Source organism: Rhinatrema bivittatum, chromosome 2 (assembly GCF_901001135.1).
Source record: "Rhinatrema bivittatum chromosome 2, aRhiBiv1.1, whole genome shotgun sequence".
In the NCBI taxonomy this organism is placed as follows: Eukaryota; Metazoa; Chordata; class Amphibia; order Gymnophiona; family Rhinatrematidae; genus Rhinatrema; species Rhinatrema bivittatum.
In genome coordinates, this window is record NC_042616.1 from 402,506,177 (window position 1) to 402,527,818 (window position 21,642).

Consider the following 21,642-nt stretch of genomic DNA (forward strand, 5'->3'; position numbering starts at 1 on the left):
TACGCCTTCCATGCATGCTACACACAAACCCTGTGGACACTGCAGTATGTGTTGCCACACTGAGCTATCCACGGATTTTGTTCATCCCTCCACGGGCCGTTTATTTAAAATTCGGACTGACTCTGATTGTGTCACAAAAGGAGTAGTTTATGTAATTAAATGTCCTTGCCCCTTGCTGTATGTCGGCAAGACCACCCGCATGCTCAAGACTCGCATGATTGAGCACTGTTCGAACATTCGTTTAGGCAGAGCGGACGAACCCCTGGTGACGCACTGGCTGGAACGCGGCCATTCTATTTCCGACCTCTCCTTCTCGGTCCTCGAGGTGGTTCGCCGTCCCCTCAAGGTTCTGGGTCGGAGGGAACAGAAATGGATCTTTATTTTGGATACAGTTTCCCCCAAAGGATTAAATAAGGATATTGACTGGTATCTGTTTAACTGAGTCCTACATTTGGCTGTCATGTTTAATTTTGACAGCTCTCGCGAGACTGTCATGTTCAATTTTGACAGCTCTCGCGAGACTGTCTGCTTTCGCGCCCTTTTCCCACCTTTAAATGGCTGTTAGTATTGAGGGCGTCCGCGCTCCATTGAACATTTTGAGAAGGTATGTGCACTATTTTCAGAATTTGTTTGGCCACATTTCACCACCATATTATGACTATATAATTTGTTTATGTTTTAGATTGAAATGTGTGTGCTGGTCCCCCCCGATGCAGCCCAGCGAAACACGGTCCGTGTCGGGGGATCGCTATAAATTGTGTGCTATTCAATTTATGGAGTTGCCGTTTCAACGTCTATTCACCTGGTTCTACCTTGAATTGTAATAAAAAGTTTGTTTGGAATCCTTGGTGGTGATACAATCTATCCTGCACCAGTGTACTGGTAATTGAAGTCTCCCATTATTACTGCACTACCAATTTGGTTAGCTTCCCTAATTTCTCTTAGCATTTCACTGTCCATCTCACCATCTTGACCCTTCCCTCCTGGGCAGTAGCCCTGGGAGACTTGTCCTCAGTGTGAGAGGACACTTTGCCAGAACACTTGACTGTAAATTACAAGCATGATACCACAAAAACTTACTTGCAAATTTAAAGTAAAAATGGTACCTGCCCATGTTGGTATCCCAACCGTTTCCTTGGAGAGATTCCTCACAGAGATACTGGACACCAGAGTTTATTTAGCAAAACAATAAATCCCTATAGTTTGTATATTCTATAGTTTGAATATAGCCAATCAAGATTAAAGTTCTCCATGTACACATGCTTGATTAACTGTACACCTAACATAAGAACATAAGAAATTGCCATGCTGGGTAAGACCAAGGGTCCATCAAGCCCAGCATCCTGTTTCCAACAGAGTCCAAAGCACGCCACAAGAACCTGCCAATTACCCAAACAGTAAGAAGATCCCATGCCACTGATGCAATATAGCCACCGCACATTACCACATATCAAGGGGTTCCCTTGAAGAGTGGTTGTTGAAGACTGATGCAATTAATAGCAGTGGCTATTCCCTAAGTAAATTTGATTAATAGCCGTTAATGGACTTCTCCTCCAAGAACTTATCCAATCCTTTTTTGAACCCAGCTACACTAACTGCACTAACCACATCCTCTGGCAACAAATTCCAGAGCTTTATTGTGCGTTGAGTGAAAAAGAATTTTTCTCCAATTAGTCTTAAATGAGTTATATTCAAGCTTTGCTGGTTAGATTTAAAAGTTATCCATCTAAAGTCATTCACGTAATATTAGGCGAACATATTACATTCATTTGGAGACTTGTCCTACTGAATATCCATGACAAGTTTTCCAGGTAAATGTAGCTGCAGATCATGTCCACTCACCTCTTTTCTGGATATTATCCTGTATATAATAATAGTACAAATGAAAAAAATAAAATCAATAATAATAAAATGCACATAATATTTAATTCAAAGGTGATTTTAATATAAAACTGTAAATATATATATGTAATGCCTGGGCTGATAATCCTGAATAAAGACCCCAGGAATCACATCTTAAACAGTTTCTTAAGTTCTACCTTTCTATGATATTACATTTTATCAAACAATCCAGAATTCCCTGAACAGGGGAACAGGTGGGGCATGGGTGCAGGAGGAAGAATAATCTTCTAGGTGTTGTGCTTTGCTTTTACTCAGATCCCACTGTAAAACACTCTTATGGTAAGGCAGGTAATAAAGAAAGTTGATGATGATGGTGGACCCCATCTTCCCACTACCAGAAATTCAGCCACAAAATGGGCCAAAAATGAACTAAACAAATTGAACCAAAACTATCTTACCTGACATCACTATAGGACCTGCTCTTTTCACTGCAGAAAATGTGAGAATGTTGCAGTAAGTACACTGGGAGGGTAATTTTATAACAGTGCAGAGTGGAGTTCCTTCTTGGCACAGACTTTACCCCAAATTCTATTTGTGAGCCTATGTACATCAGTTCAATTTGAATTCTCACATGTACGTGCTGTGGTACGTGAACAAACTCAGCCATAGAATTGTGGTTATAACTTGTGCAGGTGAAGTTATGCGCAAACATTTAAAATTGAAAAGTGTGCCCTATACTCAATGACTTTCCCCAGTTCACTTCAAACTGTGCCACAAGTGTACTTTTATGTGTACTGAGCCCACGTAATTTTTAGAACAGCCATTTACACACATAGGAGCATGATTTGTGGATAAAAGGCTTTGCAAATCCATCCCTAAAAGTTCTGGGATCAGAAAGAATAGTGAGCTTCATTTATTAAGTTATTTTTCCATGGACTCAAAATGGGAGAAAAGCCTCAATAAATTAGGCCCAGAGTCCTTCAGAAAGAGAATCAAGTGTTAAATCTGGAATATGATTGGATTTCTCTTTTTTGTCTCTCCTCAGACCCCCCGCTCTGTCTGCTCTGAGAGTTGTGTTCCTGGATTTAGGAAAGTTCTTCAGAGTCAGAAGCCAGTCTGCTGCTTTGACTGCATCCCTTGCTCTGAAGGAGAATTTTCCAACAAAACAGGTAAATTTGAAATATCTACACTCCATATAAACAGATACACACATGCGCATGCTACAGACATAATACAAACCCAATAGTACACACAAAATATACTGGATACATCCATGCAGATCCTCATTATAATTACAAGTATAGTGCTTCCATATTAATTTTAATCAATAATGATTCATATATTTCCTTTGCTTGCTCAGAATTAGTCAATCTACAGTTTGCAAAGGATAATATATAGAAAATTAATTAAAGCATAACTCCTCTGAAACCAGGGTATAACATGCAATGACAGCATAAATAGATAAACAGAGACATTGATTAACAGACTCTAAATGCTTTGACTGTGTACATTTACATTGTAACCCACCTAGTACAGTGGATAGAGCAGGATATACATTCTTTAAATAAGTAAATAAAATGAAGAATATAGTTTATTTCAATTGTCCTGACTTAGTTCACCTCCTGTCTATGAGGGCGTTTGCTCATTCCAAGTGCAATGGAATCATCAGGCGTCAGACTCAGTCTTTTAGTCTTTGGGTGTCCCAAAGGATTCCATTCTTTCTCCTCTTCTTTTCACCATATTTCTATCTCCCCTAGCAACTATCATCCAAGCTTGTGGCTTCCAACCATCTTTTTATGCTGACTTCAAGCTCACAGCTTTCATAAACATTAAAAGGTGAATTGTCAAAATGGTATGCGCATAAAATTAAGCATATATGCATGTCAGTATCCTCTACGTGAGCAATCAGTACTTTACAAGCATTTAATAAACACACATATATCCACTTTTGTGCACAAATATATGCATGTAAAAAGGGGATGAGAAAGGGGCATCCCGGGGAAGGTCAACACTTGTTCGCATAATTGTGAACTCTCCCACACACAAAGCTGGCCACACACTTGATCTGATTTTTATTAACTCCCCCATCAACATCAGCAATCCACCCTCTTGCACAGCAGTTCCCTGGTCAGATCATTACTTGATCCAGACTAAACTTATTCTTCCTCAAAGTTCTACCACCGTACCACGACAGCCATTATCTTTTAAATTTCGTAAAGCCTGCTCCACTGATACCATCTCACAAGCATGCGCTGAATTAGAAAAAAAAATTGACCTCTCTTCCCCAGAAAACGCCTTCTCCACCTGGGTCAACTTTACTCTCTCCATTGCCAATGAGCATTGCCCACAAATAACAAAAACTGTAAACCCGAACCACAGAAATAGAAAACCCTGGTACAATCCGTACCTCAGAAATCTTAAAACACAACTTAGAGCTGCTGAAAGAGCCTGGCGCAAACAACAATCCCCCTCTAATAAAACAATCTACTACCAACGCATGCATGAATATAGAAATTCCATCATTCACACCAAACGTGAATACTACGCCAAAAAAATACATGGCTTGCAATACAATCCCAAGGCCCTTTTCTCTATGGTAGCTGAACTCACCTCTCCCTCCCACACACAACAAATTTCTAACTCTTCAAAAAATCGCTGCAATGAATTAGCCCAATTTTTTAAAAATAAAGTCTCCGCCATCACAACTCAATTCTCTAATAATAACTTAAATATTTGCCTACCGACTTGTAGCGCTTCAGTCTCCCTCTCCTCGTTCGACTCTTCCTCCTCCCTCGAAGTAGAAAACATCCTTAAAAGGATGAAACCCTCATCGCATCCCTCTGAAACTATTCCTTCGAAACTCCTGCTTTCAATACCCAAAGTAATTGCCAAACCTCTATCAAATATCCTGAACTGCTCACTAGAACATGGCTCAGTCCCAAATTTCCTAAAACAAGCAGTAGTGAAACCACTACTCAAAAAACCCAATCTCGACCCCGCTACCTTGTCTAACTACAGACCCGTTTCTAACCTCCCCTTCCTAGCTAAAATCCTCGAGAAACTAGTCAACTCTCGTCTTTCTGATCACCTTGAACTAAACAATATCCTCCCTCCCACACTACATGGTTTCAGGAAACATCTCAGTACTGAAACCTTACTGCTCTCCCTTCATGATACTCTCATCAGAGGGACTGACTCAGGTTCCTCTTATCTGGTTGCCATGCTTGCCATGCTTGACATCTCGGCTGCGTTCGACACAGTCAACCACGATGTCCTCCTCAACATCCTCAGGAGTATTGGGATCTCCGGCAATGCCCTCTCCTGGATACAATCATATCTCCAAAATCGCTTCTTCACTGTCTTTGTAGATAATAAAGAATCTGACCCCATTAGTCTGCCTCAGGGTGTTCCCCAAGGCTCCTCCCTCTCTTCTACCCTCTTCAATATATACATGCTTCCTCTCACCACCCTGCTCACCAACCTGCACATCAAGCATTTCATTTATGCTGACGATGTGCAAATCATTTTCCCATTTTCCGACTCCCTCCAAACTGCCCTACATAATTGGGAATCCTGCCTTTCTTCCATCACCCAACTTCTTAATGACATGCATCTAGCTTTAAATCCCAAAAAAACTGAACTTTTAATCATATCCAACAAGCAACCTCTTCCAGACATTCCACCTACACACTCATCCTCCTCTTTCCCCACACAGGTTCGCAATTTAGGTGTACTTATAGATAATCACCTGACTTTTAAATCATTCATTAACTCTATCATTAAGGAATGTTATTATAAGCTTCAAACAATAAAAAAACTCAGACCTCTTCTCCATTTCATGGATTTCCGTACTGTACTTCAGTCTATTATTCTATCCAAAATAGACTATTGTAACGCACTTCTCCTTGGCATCCCCGCTTCACACACCAAGCCTTTACAACTTTTACAAAATGCTGCCGCTCGTATTCTATCAAACTCCAAAAAGAAGGACCATATCACCCCCATACTCATCTCTCTACACTGGCTCCCTATACACTCCCGAATTCTTTATAAGGCACTCTCCATCATCCACAAAAGTCTGCTACACTCCAATCTCAATTGGATCAACCCTCCACTCACCCCTCGCACCTCCAACAGACCCACCCGCACAGCTCTCCTAGGAACCCTACGTTCCCAACCTATTAATGCTTTCAAACTCTCCTCCACCATAAGCAGAGCCTTCTCTCTAGCTGGTCCCACTATCTGGAACTCCTTACCTCATGACATCCGCATGGAGTCATATACACCCACTTTCAAAAAAAAACTAAAGACCTGGCTCTTCCAGCAAGCCTACCCTACTTCACCCCCCATCACATAAACTACCTCCGAAATGGATAACCCCAATCCACACTTGTGAACTCGGCCTGAATATTGGATTACGAAATGCCTCTGATTTTGGTACCTTGAAATGTTATAATATTTATGTTTATATTTATTTATATATATATATATATATATATACATATATATAGGTTATAGTATGTAAATCAATACCCCCCTCCAATGTATTTCTTCCTTGGTTTTTGTTAAGGGCTATGCCCTAAAGTTAACTGTATTTATCTGTTCCTTGTAAGGGCTTCGCCCATAAAGTTCATGTTTTACTGTAAACCGATGCGATGTGCAAACGGACATCGGTATATAAGAGACATTAAATAAATAAATAAATAAATAAGTTAATATTTTAAAAGACACATAAAGGCGTATATTACTACACTCAAATAAGTTTACACCTGCTAATTATCAAGTGTAAGTTATAATAAAAGTATTTATTGTTTAAATATAAATATATATTAAATATATTGCCGGGCGAGAGGTCTGGATGAACTGGTGCGAGTTCAGGCTTAAGAACCAGGATTGTTTGATGAGCTACAGGAGAATTGGGTGAACCAGTGGGTTAATTGTTAAACTGGTAATTTCACTCATGCACATATCTTTTAAAATAAACTGATGTTCGTGTGCAAAATCTGACTTATGCGAGTAATTCTTATTTTATTTTCACATGCAAACTATACGCATGTATATATTTAAAATAGGGAAGTATGCACGCTCACTGCAGTGATATACATGGTTTTAATATATTGCATAAATATATGTACTTGTCTTTATATATGCGTATGTTCCTGTGCAAATATACGCGTAATTTATAAACTGTAGAGGCATCATATACACATTTTATAAAATACTTTAGTAAATTTGTGCACGCCCACATACACTCAATACGAACCTGTGCGCGTACCTTTTAAAGTTATCCTCTAACAATGCTCTGACTTAACTGCTATGAATTATTTTCTTAACCATGTGGCTTCTTGGCTACTAAACCACAACCTACACGTTAACCCTGCAAAAATGGAAGTACTCTGGTTTAGTACTAGATCAACTATTCCAAAGATAGCACCAGTTATTTGTGGCACTACGATATCTCTTAAGAGTATTCTAACTGCTTTAAGAATAGATCTTGATGCGCAACTGTCTATCGTTCAATATATTGTGGCCAAGAACCAGAAATCTTTCTTTTATCTTAGATAAATCCATCGGCTCTACCCACTGTTGGACCCTAGTGATTTGAAGTTATTAACCTACAATTCTGTCATTTCTTAATTAGACTATTGCAACTCTTTAATTCTTGGAATTCCAAATACTCAGTTGAAAGGATTACAGTTACTCCAGAATACTGCCACAAGAGTAATTTATGGTCTTAGAAAATATGATCACATTTCTCCCATCTTACAAAAATTACACAGGCTATCAATCACTTACCATTTTAGATTTAAAGTTTTGTGTCTAACATTTTCACCTTCTACTCTGGTTCTCTGTTGCACCTCTCAAGTCTTTTGATTCCCTATTCTCCTGCTTGACCTCTTCTTTTTTCTCGGATGGGCTGTCTTTAGGTTATTACTTTGGACTTCACTAGAGCATCTTCTTTCAGTTATAAGCCTCCTACTCTACGGAATTCTCTTCCTTCATCATCTGTGAAGAATTTAAAATTTAGGAAAGAGTTTGGTATTTCAATCAGGCTTTTAATAACTTAAATTAATATAATTAGTTTTGCAGCATTCTCTCTTTGTCATCATAGGCTATTGATTTGCTTGGTGATACCAATTTGCTGAGCTAAGATGATTTGTTGTTTTTATTTGCAATGACCCACTAGGTTCATTACCATTAAGGCCCTAGTTTAACTATCTTAGGGCCGGATTTTCTAAACTACCGCAGCTTCCTGAATCCCGGCGCTAATGGGGGGTGGATAGGCGAAGCGGGGGGTGGGCCTGCGAAAGCCAGCAGCGATCGCGCGCAATAGTGCCAACATAGAAGGTGGTGCTATTGGGCGTGCTACTGGCGGCGATATGAGGCCTTACCTTTTCGCCATCAGCGAAGTTTCTGCAGAGTCCGCCCCGACATCACCCCGACTCCTACTCTTCCGGTGCTGACACCGCCCCGACTCCGCCCCGATCTAGGTATTACACGAGAAAATTCCCTTTTCATGTGCGATATCAATAGAAAATGACTTAGCTAGAAACTTTATAGAGTATGCAATCAGGAGAGGATCCATTTGGTACTGCCTCCCTCTTTGAGGATGCTGAGATGGCCTTCCCCTGGAGGTTATTCAAGAAGATCTTTCCTAAGAGTCTGGAGGCAGTACCTTTGGTTTGTGAGTGTAGGAGCGTTTTTCCTGTTTTATATTTTTGGCCTAATTAGAGAATCTAGGCAAGCCCTGCCTGGGGATCCAGGGCAAGATTGGGAGTTTGCATTACCAATCTACTAACTGGTTGGTTGTTTTTGGGTATTGGACAGTTTCATTGTAAGAAGCCTTGAGATACTCCTGGGTGACATATGGGTATACGGCATGGGAACCTTGTCTTTGAGGGACCCAGGATAAGGAAGACCTGCCATTCTGCAACCTCCTTAGGGACCAGCGGAATAGTGATGATTTGATTCAGGGACCTTCTGCTATTTTTTGGACCAATTTTGTGAAAAGGATTTTTGGTTAATAGAACTTGGAGGAGAAGGAACATCAACTACTGTGTGTTCCTGAGAGGATCCCTTCCACCATGGGATTCGAGGGATTGAAAGAGTTTGAGAGTGAAAGTGAGACAGGAGAGATCAGAAACATGAATAAGACCAAACTGAGACATATTGAGGATACCCACTTGAAGTCTTCACCCTAGGAGAGAGATTGGGACTCTATGTGCAAAGATTGTGTTTCACCCATTTAGACCATCTTTGGAGGGATTGTTCCTGTCCGAGAAAGGAAACCTGCTCATCTGGGAACCTCATTAAATCCAAGCCCTGGATGGTGAGTGTTCCCAGTCCTGGTAATAAGAGATCCATGCACAGATAGAGGCAAAAACTAATGGATGAGTATTAGAGCTCTTTTTATATTTGTGGATAGTGTGCATGTTTTAAAAAAATAAGCGTGAGAAATTCAATAAGAGTACATTGAGACTTTGGAGATTTTATTATAAACACAAAAACAAAAAACAAAAAAATGATGTTATAAATTAAAGCAAGGTGACCCTGGACTGAAACAGAGTCTGTGATATTATACAGACCCTTGGAACAAGGGGCCTACAAATATCTGGTGAAAGATTTGGATACTAGTTTTAGATTTACTGGTTGTACTATTCATTTGGATTTGTGGAAATAAGAGTTTACATGTGTTGTTTTCTATAGATGCAGAGAATTGCATGAAGTGCCCTGAAGATCAATGGCCCAGTGAGAAGAAGGATGATTGCCTCCCAAGAGTCATAGACTTTTTGTCCTACAAGGATCCCTTGGCTGCAGCTTTGGCTTCCATTGCTATTCTCTTCTCCATCATAACTGCTGTAGTGCTAGCAATCTTTCGTAAACATCAGGAAACACCCATGGTGAAAGCCAATAACCGGGATCTAAGCTATGTCCTTCTCCTTTCCCTCATGCTGTCCTTTCTCTGCTCTTTGATATTCATCGGCCGTCCTGGAAGAGTGACCTGTTTGCTCCGACAAGTGGCTTTTGGGATCATTTTTACAATTTCTGTTTCTTCTGTGCTGGGAAAAACTATCATGGTAGTCATTGCTTTCAATGCCACCAAGCCCAGCAGCAAGTTAAGGAAGTGGGTAGGGACAAGAGTTTCCAGCTCTCTAGTCCTTCTCTGCTCCTTGGGTGAAGTTGTGATATGCACTGCATGGCTGCTCATCTCTCCTCCATTCCCAGATTATGACACACAGTCTGAACCTGGGAAGATGATACTTCAGTGTAACGAGGGGTCCACCATTGCATTTTATAGTGCGATTGGGTACATGGGCTTCTTGGCTCTCTTGAGTTTCATTGTAGCTTTTCTAGCAAGGAATTTGCCTGACAGTTTCAATGAGGCCCAGTTTATTACTTTCAGCATGCTAGTGTTCTGCAGTGTTTGGGTCTCCTACATCCCAGCGTATCTGAGCACCAAAGGCAAATACATGGTGGCAGTGGAGATCTTTGCCATCTTGGCTTCCAGTGCTGGACTGCTGGGCTGTATATTCATTCCCAAGTGCTATATTATCCTGCTCAGGCCAGACCTGAACACAAGAGAACATTTAATTGGGAAACAATATTCTAACAAAACTAAATGACAAAGGATTTCTTCTTCATTACCATGGTGTTAATGTCCCATTAAATTTGACAAATATTTTTTGAGGTAATGAAAGTAATTTAATTTTTCATTAATTTTGTCTTTATGATTTCTCACACGAGAAAAGTTCTTGTGCTGTTTCAATCCTTTTTTTGTTTCTTCACATGAGGAATAATGTTTTGGGATGGATCATCTTGCTGGTGGCCGAAGAGGATCTGAAAGTATTGCTTTGGGAAATTTTAAAACTTAAAATGTTTTGGGGAGAAGTAAACTATTGGAGTATATTCTTTATTGTATATATGTATTTGTTATAAAAAGCAAGCCATATGGTAGGAAATAGATTAAAGTTTGTGTGTTTGTTATAAAAAGCAAGCCAAAAAGATTCCAAATTATTCCTGTCAACTGAAAAGCAGGCTGTTAATACAAGGAGAAAACACACTTTGAAATATCTGTATGCCAATGCCAAAAGTCTAAGAAGATGGGAGAATTGAGTGTATAGCAGTGACTGATAGATAATTGGCATCTCAAAGAATTGGTGGAAGGATGAGAACCAATGAGATAGTGCCATATCAAGGTACACATTCTATCACAATGATAGGTAGGAGCATCTTGGTAGGAGGGTTGGGTGGTGCTTCATGTCTGGGATGACATAGAGTCCAACAGAATAAGGATTCTACAAGAGACTAACAAGTAAATTTGAAAAGATTGGTGCGCACCAAAACGGGAAGATATGCGTGTGTCTCAGGCTGACACACACTGCACGGATTTTAAAAAGCACCCGACTAAGCATGTATGTTCTGGTACACCCACAAACAGAAAAGTAAAAAAAGGGGCGGGTCATGGGCATGGTCTGGGTGGAGCATGAGCGGGACATGGGCGTTCCGGGAAGGTCACTTGAAACATGAGCGTTTTTAGACCCAGAAGCGTGCACCAGAGTCCCCTAACACATAACTTTACTTCTGCTATGGATGGCATGTAAGTTGTAAAATAAGAAAATTAGGGATAGTCAGTGGGATTTGAAGAGAAGGGGCTAATAGGGTAAAAGGGAGGAAGATTAATTATGAGGGTTTATCAGTTTGGGAGCCTTTACCTGGGTGATCTGGGAACGGACTGGGGAAACTGGTAATTATGTGAATGTGCATCTCTAAACCCCCCCCCACCACCACTTATGCAGTAGAATCGGTATTTGCACACACAAGCACACGGCCATACAAAATTGCATGCACATGTATTCTCGTACATCTGATTTTATATCATACATGTATATATCTGAATGTTATAAAATGGCCGTGTCCATTCATGTGAGCCACCATAAATGCATACATATACGACTGTGTGACTGTTTAAAAGTTACCATCTAAATGCACAATAGAATATGAAGAAAAATCCCATGTGTGTTGGGTAAGAATATAACAATAGGAGTATATTACTGTACACTTGGCCAAAATGATGAAACAGATGATGAAATGCTAAGAGAAATTAGGGAAGCTAACAAAATTGGTTGTTTAGTAATAATGGGAGATTTCAATTACCCTAATATTGAATGGGTAAATGTAACATCAGGACATGCTAGAGAGATAAAATTCCTGGACAGAATAAATGACAGTTTTATGGAGCAATTGGTTCAGGAATTGATGAGAGAGGGAGCAATTTTAGATCTAATTCTTAGTGGAGCGCAGGATTTGGTGAGAGATGCAACGGTGATGGGGCCGCTTGGCAGTAATGATCATAACAAGATCAAATTTGAATTAATGACTGGAAGGGGGACAGTAAATAAATCCACGGCTCTAGTGCTAAATTTTAAAAGGAAAAATGTGATAAATGAGAATAACAGAAAAAAACTGAAAGGTACAGCTTCAAAGGTTAAGAGTGTACATTGTTAAAAACTTCCATCATAGAAGTGCAGTCCAGATTAATTCCATGCATTAAGAAAGGTGAAAGGAAGGCCAAATGGTTGCTGTTATGGTAAAAAGTCGGGTGAAGCCAGGGGGAGATCCAAGATGGTGCTGGTATGAGAGGAGCTTAGGAGCTCCTAAACTGTTGTCTTGCAGTTTTTTTTCCTAATGAAAAGGCACGGTCAGAAAGGACGCCTCGACCCCTGTGAGAGCTATGCTGGTTCAGACAACACTAGCAGGCTTCTATCCACAAGCAGAGTCCATGACCCCGGAAAATCCCGCGAGAGGACTTGTGTTGAGCAAGCACCGTCGCCCCTGGGAGAAGTCTCTCTTAGTCCCGGGGCTTCAACTATGCCTACCACCGATGAGCGCCGCAACCACCATAGACCCAGGCCTAAATCATCGACGGATGACGTCCCTGGAGGTGAGCCCAATCGAGGAGGGACTGGTGGCGGCTATGGCGGTGCTAGAAATGGCAGGTGGACAGAGAACTTCCTCTCCTCAGGTGGAAAGCTTGTTCGGCGAAAACCGAGTTTCTATCGGTGAAGAAACAGCTACTGCTGCAGAAAGGGAACCGGCTCAGCTTTCAAGGACCCACGACCTGCATGGGCTATCTGTGCTTCAACCGGTAACTTTTTTACCTTTTTCAGTGACTGAGAAACCAAAAATTATTACATTGGATGTCTTGTTGCAAGCAATTGTTTCGCTACAAAATAACATAATGAATTTGAATGTGAATATAAAAGAAATGCAAACAGCTTTATATAATATGAATCCAACTGTGACTCAACATACAGAGACTTTTGAAAAAGGAGAACAAGAGATAAAGTCACATTAAAAAAGTACAGCTATCGATTATACAGGGAGAATCTCTGCTAAGCAGGAAAATTGAAAATTTAGAAAATGTTACCAGATATACTAATCTTAGGATTATACATTTTCTGAAATGCAGATTAGTCTTCCCAATAGAGCAATTGAAGAATTACTTTCGGAAGGTGTTACAAATACAACCTGAAAATTTACCATCGGTATCAAATGCATATTTTTTGTCATGGAAAAATGAAAAACAAAAGGAAAATCAACCAGTGGAGGAAGCTTCACTGAATGTTACTGAATTACTTGAGACTTTGTATAGTTCTCTGGTTGAAAAGAAAGGTACTCTTTTGGTTAAATTTGCTCTATTGTCGGATAGAGACAAAGTCTTAAAATTGTATTTGTCTAATAGAACCTCTCAAAACCTGAGACAAAAACTTTGGGTCTATCCAGATGTCTCTAAAGATACCTAGATCAGACGTAAAAAATTTCTGGTTTTAGCGAGCCAAGCAAGAACTTTTGGTATACAATTAGGGGTAGATTTTAAAAGAAGCGCGATCAGCCTACTTTTGCTTGCGCATCAGACTCAAGCAAAAGTACGCTGGATTTTAGTAGATACGCGCGGAGCCGCGCGTATCCACTAAAATCCTGGATCGGCGCGCGCAAGGCTATCGATTTTGTATAGCCTGCGCGCGCCGAGCCGCGCTGCCTCCCTCCGTTCCCTCCAAGGCCGCTCCGAAATCGGAGCGGCCTCGGAGGGAACTTTCCTTTGCCCTCCCCTCACCTTACCCTCCCTTCCCCTACCTAACCCACCCACCCGGCCCTGTCTACACCCCCCCCTTACCTTTGTCGGGGGATTTACGCCTCCCGGAGGGAGACGTAAATCCCCGCGCGCCAGCGGGCCTGCTGCGCGCCGGGCCGCGACCTGGGGGCGGGTACGGAGGGCGCGGCCACGCCCCCGGACCGCCCCGGACCGTAGCCACGCCCCCGTACCCGCCCCCCAAAACGCTGCCGACACGCCCCCAAAACGCCGCGACGACCGGGCCCGCCCCCCGACACGCCCCCGACTCGCCCCCCTCCGAAAACCCCGGGACGTACGCGAGTCCCGGGGTCTGCGCGCGCCGGTAGGCCTATGTAAAATAGGCTTACCGGCGCGCAGGGCCCTGCTCGCGTAAATCCGCCCGGTTTTGGGCGGATTTACGCGAGCAGGGCTCTGAAAATCCGCCCCTTAGTGATTAGGGTTCCCTGTAAGTGTATTATGCAAGTAGATGGCATAAGATACGTCTATTATGAACCAGATCAACTGCAAACATTTTTGGAACTGCAAACATTCTTTGGAACTGCATACTTCGGAACTGCAAACATTCTTCGGAACCAAAGAACAGAGCCTAGAATATCAATTCCAAAATAGTTGGATTTCAAAAATAACTCTGTAGTCTCTCATCATTTTGAGTAAAAATGTTTGAATTAAAATTGCTCTAGTAATGGATCTCCCTTATATTTGTTTTGTAACAAGGAATGCAAGAAATAATTATATTTTGATTGCAATTTTGAGTATTGTAAAGTGAAAGTTTGTATTTTCTTTTTTGCATTCAATGTAAATTGAATAATTATATTAATTGAAATAAAAATAAATAAAAAAAGTGGTGTGAAAATAGGAAAAAGCATAAGCATTGGAAACTTCAATCTAAAACATTGATAAGACAGGCTACAAGAAAACTTGAAAATAAGTTTGCTATAGAGGCAAAACCTCATAATAAAAACTTTAAAAAATATATCTGAAGCAGGAAGCCTGCAAGGGAGTTGGTTAGACCGTTAGATGATCAAGGGGTTAAAGGGCATTTACTGGTGGATTTTAAAAGTACTACTTGCACAAAGCCAGGAGATATGTGCGTGACTCCGCCTGGCGTGTGCCACATGGATTATATAAACAACGCAGGTTCGTGCATATCTCTTCATATGCACATCAATTAAAAAGCTTAAAAAAGTGTCGGGGAATAGCCGGGACATGGGTGGGCTGAGACTGTGCCATGAAATCTGCGCCTAAGTATCTTCATGCACAAGCTCGCGCCAGTGTCCCTTTCCGCGTAAGTTTACTTCTGCTATGGACAACGTGTAAGTAGTAAAACAACAAAAACAAGGGTAGTCAGCGGGATTTTTAGGGTCAGGACTAATAGGGTAAAAGAGAGACAAGTAAGATAGAGGGTTTAGGAAGTTCTCTCCTTTACTGGGGCAAACTGGGAACAAACTGGGATAATTGCATTGGCACGCGTTTGTATTAAAATTCCTCCCCTCTTACATGCTCAAGTTGGCATTTGTGTGCATATTCACATGTCAATATAAAGGAGTGTGCACATGTAGACATCTATAGCCAATTTTATAACATGTGCTCGTCTATGTGCATTAGAGATGTGAATCGTGTGATCGATCGTCTTAACGATCGATTTCGGCTGGGGGGGAAGGAATCGGATCGTCACAGTTTTGTTTTTTTAAATATCGTGTAAATCGTAAATCGGGGGAGGGCGGGAAAACCGGCACACTAAAACAACCCTAAAATTCACCCCGACCCTTTAAAATAAATTCCCCACCCTCCCAAACCCCCCCAAAATGTCTTAAATTACCTGGGGTCCAGTGGGGGGGTCCCGGTGTGATCTTCCACTCTCGAGCACACTAAAACAACACTAAAACCCACCCCGACCCTTTAAAATAAATCCCCCAACCCTCCCGAACCCTCCCAAAATGTCTTAAATTACCTGGGGTCCAGTGGGGGGGTCCCGGTGTGATGTTCCACTCTCGGGCCACGGGTGCATTTGATAGAAATGGCGCCAGCGCTACCTTTGCCCTGTCATATGACAGTGTTCAATAATACATAGTGACATATAAATATGTTTCTCAATCTTTATTAATGAAAAGAGTGTTAAAAAATCCCAACCAATTTTCTTTTAAATATACCCCGGATCACCACATTTAAAAGTTCACCAATACCATACTCTTTCACATCCCACTCATTCAACACATTCACACATCAATTTGTGCAAAAAATCTTTTGAAATTCACATTAGATATACAACAGATGTCTCATATTTCTTTGATAAGCAGAAAAGAGTCCAATTTCACCAAGATTCTTCTTTGTTCCCAGAACGTCAAATACTTCAATATATCTTTATCCTCTCGACATGTTTCGCCTCTCTTCAGGCTTCTTCAGGAGAGCTTTTATAAAGTCTCCCACTGCTTATATCCTTGTCCTCAATTGTTATCCAAAGGAATAGTTTCTCTATAAACATTTTACAAATTTAATTAATATCTTAAAAACATTCCTTTACTCTCAACCTTTCTCAGAATTATTCTTAAACATTTCATCATTAGCTATATTACCTGAACGTCCCAACTAATCTCTCTCGGACGTACAGCAGGTATCCCCGACTCTTATTTCACATCATTTTTAAATTCATCTCACTTCACCTAAAGTCAAGTAAATCAGGAAACATAAACTTTCAAAACTCCAAAGATTGAATTTCACACATATATAGATTTTATAAGAGAATCCTACCTTTTCTTTGTTACAGCAAAGAACGCCATGACCAAACCTTCAGAAAACGTCAGAACCGAGTGAGTCAGCGGAAGTGTGACTTCCCATATCCTCCAACCTTTTAAATTCCATTGAACCAATCAAAACAGACCATTTCTTCACATACCACCCCTCAATCACCCGCCCAATTCAAACCTATCATCACAATAGTTCCTTTCCACAAAACACTACTCAGAACTCAAAGACATGCCACCCAATCGATTTATCATTTAATCCCTTTGGCCACATAGTTCCCAAAGAGAAAATCCATCGCTGCTCCGTTTGCAATAATTTTTTATTTACATCACCTCCACGTCTGCTACAAATCTCCTGTAGAACAAAAAAACGAAGCTCTTCTACCAAATGTTGATGTGCCCGCCAATGTTTAACAAGCGGTGCTGTCTCCACTTCATTTCTTATCCTGCTACAATGTTCAAGTATGCGAAGTCTAATCACTCTTGATGTCTTCCCGACATAAAAAAGCCCACAAGGGCACTGTATTATGTATACCACTGACCGTGTTTGACATGTTGTAAAATTTTTCAAAAAATAAGTTTTTCCCGAAACCGGATGAATGAAGGATTGAATCGATAAAGATAATTTACAAACACTACATCTTGAACAAGGATAATGACCACCTTTACTTCTATCTTCCTTCATTTCAACTCCAATATCTGAGTGTACCAATATATCTTTAAGATTCCTTGATCGTTTAAACGAAAAAAGGGGAGGATCCATCATCCCTTCAAAACCACTTACAAGATGCCAATGATCTTTAATTACCTGTATCAAATCCCCTACTCTATTCGAATAGGGTAATACACATACTAGCGAAGGTGTCTTATGATCTTTTTTAGGGTTCAATAACAAATCCCTATTCATATATCGGGCTCTTTTATATGCCCGATGAATTATACGTTTCGGATAACCCCTTTTATCAAACCTGTCCTGTAAGTCTTTCGCATGAGTTTTAAATGTGGTTATGTCAGAACAAATCCTCCTAATCCTAAAGAATTGTCCAACTGGGATATTTTCCCTAATATGCCTCGGATGAAAACTACTAAAATGTAGTAACCCATTCCTATCAATCTCCTTCCGGTACAACTCAGTCACTAATACCCCATCCTTCTTACCCACTTTCATGTCTAAAAATGGGACCCATCGTGTCTGGATATCACAGGTAAATTTAAGATTAATATCTTGAGTATTCAAATATTGAAAAAAAATTTTAAATTCACTCTTAGTACCAGACCAAATAATAAGAATGTCATCAATGTATCGACACCATAACCTTACATGCCTGTACCATCTTGAAGAGTAAACAAACTGTTCCTCAAAAGCTGTCACGTACAAGCACGCAAGGTCCGGTGCCATTGTCGCACCCATAGCGGTTCCATGAACCTGCTGGTAAAAATCTTCCTGAAACAAAAAATAATTCCGGGTAAGTGCAATGGTGGCTAATTCAACCAAAAAATGTGTTGGAACTCTCTTATCAATCCTTGTATCCAAAACTTTCTCTAACAACTGAATAGTAGCCCCCTGGGGGATATTTGAATACAATGATTCTACATCCATCGATATTAACAAAGTAGACTCTGGTATATCAGACAAACTTTTCAATACCGTTATCAAATGGGATGAGTCTCTTATATAAGATCTAGCCATAGACACAAAAGGTCGTAAAAAATGATCTATATAGATCGATAAGGGTTCCAACACAGAGCCAATTCCTGCCACTATAGGTCTCCCCGGGGGAGACTGTAAAGATTTATGCACCTTTGGCAATATATAGAAGACAGGAATCTGAGGGTTCCGATTCATCAAAAAAGCTGCCTCTTTAATTGTTACCCATCCTACACTAAGCGCTTCTGTAATCACTTCAGCTATCTGAGAGGCCAATGCTTCAGTCGGATCTGTTTCCAATCGTCTATAGAATTTTTCATCTCCCAATTGTCGATGTACTTCTTGAATATACTGTTGCCTGTCTAAATTTACCAAAGAACCCCCCTTATCAGCAGGCTTAAATACCAGATTTGAATCTTGACTCAAATTCACCAATGCCACATACTCCTCTTTTTGCAAATTCCAAAAAGGAAATCGTTGTTCCGCCTCTTTTCGTTTCAAGTCCCGTTCGACTACCTCCTCAAACGCTACCATCAATGGGTGAACTGGACCTGGAGGTATCCAAGCAGATGGATTTTTAACAATTGAATTATCAACATTTAAATTCTCTTGCCCCTGAAAGAATATCTTCAATTTCATCAATCTAAAAAATTTCTGTAAAGCCAATCTGGTTTCAAAAAAATCATACCTCGGAGTAGGTGAGAAAGACAACCCTCGATTCAAAACCTTTAATTCCAATGCAGTCAATACTCTAGAGGACAAATTTATAACTAAATTGTTCAGCTCTGTTGATTGCGTTCCCGTAGACGTACAGGACTGCGATTCCGCGGAGGGCGACCCCCTCGTCCCCCCCGCCGATCCGTCCCCTGTTTTGTCTTTATATTTTGATCTAAAAAAGTCACACGTTTACCTTCTTCTCCCGAAGACTCACTCGATGATGATGAATTCTCAAAATTGGAGGATCTCTTATATCTAATTCGATTTTTATTACACCATGGGTACACATAACCCTGAGTGTAATCTTTTTCATCTCTTTGGAATTTAGTCAATTTAGTCTCCTTTATTTTCTCACGCATACTACTAATTTCCTGATTTAATTCACTCAGTTTCTCCTCAAAACTCTCCTGAGACATGTTGTCCTTTAAAGCAGCACTCAATGTGTCGATCTCTCTCTGAGTCTCAACTAATAATTTCTGTGTGGTTTCCACTATCAAAATCATAAGATCCATTGCACATTTATTTAAAATGGAGTTCCACTTCGCCACAAAATCTTTATCATCAGAAAATAAATGGGGTTCTTTGTACAACCGTAACCCTCGTGGAATTCTCTTAATTCTCAAATATTCCACCAAAGTGGAAGAATGCAAATCAGATCGAACAAAACGTTTTTTCAACTGAGAGAGATCTGACCATTGAGCCTCGCTAACTGCATCTGCTTTTTGATCAAATAGAGGAGTACCTTGTAATAAAGAGTCAAGGATCGCATCTGAATAGCTAAACACTGAATCAACCTGAAATGCCATCTTCTATCTACAAGATGCAATACTTATGGCAATTTATCTAATATATCACACAACAACAGTGTTCAATAATACATAGTGACATATAAATATGTTTCTCAATCTTTATTAATGAAAAAAGTGTTAAAAAATCCCAACCAATTTTCTTTTAAATATACCCCGGATCAACACATTTAAAAATTCACCAATACCATACTCTTTCACATCCCACTCATTCAACACATTCACACATCAATTTGTGCAAAAAAATTTTTGAAATTCACATTGGGAGAATTTTTTGAAATTCACATTGGGAGAATTTTTTGAAATTCACAGTGGGAGACTTTATAAAAGCTCTCCTGAAGAAGCCTGAAGAGAGGCGAAACATGTCTAGAGAATAAAGATATATTGAAGTATTTGACGTTCTGGGAACAAAGAAGAATCTTGGTGAAATTGGACTCTTTTCTGCTTATCAAAGAAATATGAGACATCTGTTGTATATCTAATGTGAATTTCAAAAATTTTTTTGCACAAATTGATGTGTGAATGTGTTGAATGAGTGGGATGTGAAAGAGTATGGTATTGGTGAATTTTTAAATGTGGTGATCCGGGGTATATTTAAAAGAAAATTGGTTGGGATTTTTTAACACTCTTTTCATTAATAAAGATTGAGAAACATATTTATATGTCACTATGTATTATTGAACACTGTTGTTGTGTGATATATTAGATAAATTGCCATAAGTATTGCATCCTGTCATATGACAGGGCAAAGGTAGCACCGGCGCCATTTTGGTTCTTGTCCCCCGACGTCGCGAGCGTAGGAGATCGCTCCCGGACCCCTGCTGGACCCCCAGGGACTTTTGGCCAGCTTGGGGGGGCCTCCTGACCCCCACAAGACTTGCCAAAAGTCCAGCGGGGGTCCGGGAACGACCTCCTGCACTCAAATTGTGTTGCCGTAATGCAAATGGCCATACGGCCGGCGCCATTTTGCAATACTCGTTGCAAAATGGCGCCGGCCGTATGGCCATTTTGCATTACGGCAACACGATTCGAGTGCAGGAGGTCGTTCCCGGACCCCCGCTGGACTTTTGGCAAGTCTTGTAGGGGTCAGGAGGCCCCCCCAAGCTGGCCAAAAGTCCCTGGGGGTCCAGCGGGGGTCCGGGAGCGATCTCCTACGCTCGCAACGTTGGGGGACAGGAACCAAAATGGCGCCGTGCTACCTTTGCCCTGTCATATGACAGGGCAAAGGTAGCGCCGGCGCCATTTCTATCAAATGCACCCATGGCCTGAGAGTGGAACATCACACCGGGACCCCCCCACTGGACCCCAGGTAATTTAAGACATTTTGGGGGGGGGGGTTCGGGAGGGTGGGGGATTTATTTTAAAGGGTCGGGGTGGGTTTTAGGGTTGTTTTAGTGTGCCGGTTTTCCCGCCCTCCCCCTTCCCCCGATTTACGATTTTTGATGATAAATCGGGGGAATTCCTATTATATATTGCCTCTAACGATTTTTGACGATTTAAAATATATCGGACGATATTTTAAATCGTCAAAAAACGATTCACATCCCTAATGTGCATAGACGCTCGTATGTTATAAAATCACTGCTTCCATGTGTGCTTGCCAGCAAATGCATGCGGGTCTTAAAAATTAACTCTTAGGAAAAATAAAGCCATCGTAGAAAGACTACGTGACTTCTTTACATAGGTGTTTACTGAGAAGGATTTTGGGGAGATACCCATTCTGGAGACGGATTTCATGGGTGACAATTCAGATGA

At 40.7% G+C, this 21,642-nt stretch overlaps 1 pseudogene; it reads left to right on the plus strand.

The window, feature by feature from the left end:
* The window catches only part of LOC115083300, a 119,302-nt pseudogene extending 108,803 nt beyond the window's left edge, over positions 1-10,499 (plus strand).
* The last annotated feature ends 11,143 nt before the right edge of the window (positions 10,500-21,642 follow it).